The following is a 1528-nucleotide window of genomic DNA, read 5'->3' as shown; positions in this document are numbered from 1 at the left end:
CTTTCTCTCTCTCTCTCTCTCTCTCTTTCTTTCTTTCTTTCTTTCTTTCTTTCTTTCTTTCTTTCTTTCCTCTCTCTGTCTCTCTCTCTCCTTCCTTCCTTCCTTCCTTTCCTTTCCTTTCCTTTCCTTTCCTTTCTTTCCTTTCTTTCTTTTCTTTTTTTTGAGACAGAGTCTCACTCTGTTACCAGGCTGGAGTACAGTGATACAGTCACTATAATAATAATAAATAAAATAAAATAAAATTCTAAGGATGATTGGTTATTTCTGATGCCTCACACTCTTTCTAGTATACATTTTTTGAAAGCTGTTTATTGTCTCTACATTCAGAGCTGCAAGTTCTAAGTATTCTGGAATACTTAGTCTGAGCAAGGTGAATTAGTCTGAGCAAGGTGAATGTGATATTAATTAAAAACAAATTTTGGTCCTTCCCTACTTTTGTATGCTAATGATGACTGGTGTCTCTGGGACACTAAGGTAGCTTCAGGATGGAGGCTGGTCCTGGGAAAGACCAATGCATAGAAGGCTTGAAATTCTAGCCCCAACCCCAGACCTCTGAGGTGGGGAAAGGGACAAGAGACTGAGCTAAACACCAGCAGCCTATGATTTAATCAATTATGCTGAAGTATTGAAAAACCACTAAATGACAGGGTTTGTAGAGCTTCTGGGCTGGTAAAAGCATCCATGTGCCAGGATGGTGGTGCACCCCAACTCTATGGAGACAGAAGCTCCTGTGCTGAGGGCCCTTCTGAACCTCACTCTATGAACCTCTTTATCTGACTGTTCACTAGAATCTTTTGTAATATGATTATTGACTGGTAAACATAAGAAAAGTGTTTCCCTGAGTTTTATAAGCTGTTTGAGCAAACTGTGGAACCTGAAGAGGGATCATAGAAGCCCTCAATTAACAACCAGTTGGCCAGAAGTACAAGAGGTCTAGGATTTGTGACTGACATCTGAAGTAGGGATAGTCTTGTGGCACTGGGCCCTTAGGCTGTGGAGTCTGTGCTAACTCTGGGCAGTTAGTGTCAGAACGGAATTGAATTGTCGGACACCCAGTTGGTGTGTGGAGAATCCAGCTATTGGTGTTGGAAAATGCTTCAGAGTGAGGCTTTAATTATGGCAATTCTCAAACTACGTTCTCATGGAACAGTCATGTTTTCTGAGCTGACTGAGGTACTCTCTGGTGTAGTTGAATGATTATAGGGTTTTAATTTAATGAAAAAACAAGTGCAAGAGTTCTTCAAACTGTGCTTCATGAAAACAAAATTCAGAGATAAACCTAACACAGTCAGAAATGCACGTTTATTTTCTAATATCTAATCTAGTATCAAGGAACTCTGTTCAGCATTACAGAATCCACAAACTGGTCACTAAGTCCAGTTTGAAATCCGAACAGATCTGTGATCTGATCTTGACTCAGCTACTTACAAACTGTGTGATTGTAGACAAATTATCTATCATTTCTAAGACTCAGTTTCTTCCCTTCCTTCCTTCCTTCCTTCCTTCCTTCCTTCCTTCCTTCCTTCCT

General features: G+C 40.1%; 1 long non-coding RNA gene across 2 annotated transcripts in view; it reads left to right on the top strand.

Moving 5' to 3' along the window:
• The window catches only part of LOC116560139, a 22170-nt gene that overhangs the window by 8375 nt on the left and 12267 nt on the right, over positions 1-1528 (top strand). The gene's annotated exons all lie outside the window — the stretch shown is intronic.

Source organism: Sapajus apella, unplaced genomic scaffold (genome assembly GCF_009761245.1).
Source record: "Sapajus apella isolate SASKATOON/1434 unplaced genomic scaffold, GSC_monkey_1.0 scaffold25, whole genome shotgun sequence".
NCBI lineage: Eukaryota > Metazoa > Chordata > Mammalia > Primates > Cebidae > Sapajus > Sapajus apella.
The sequence above is the reverse complement of the archived record's forward strand: the minus strand, read 5'-3'. Positions and strand labels throughout refer to the sequence as shown.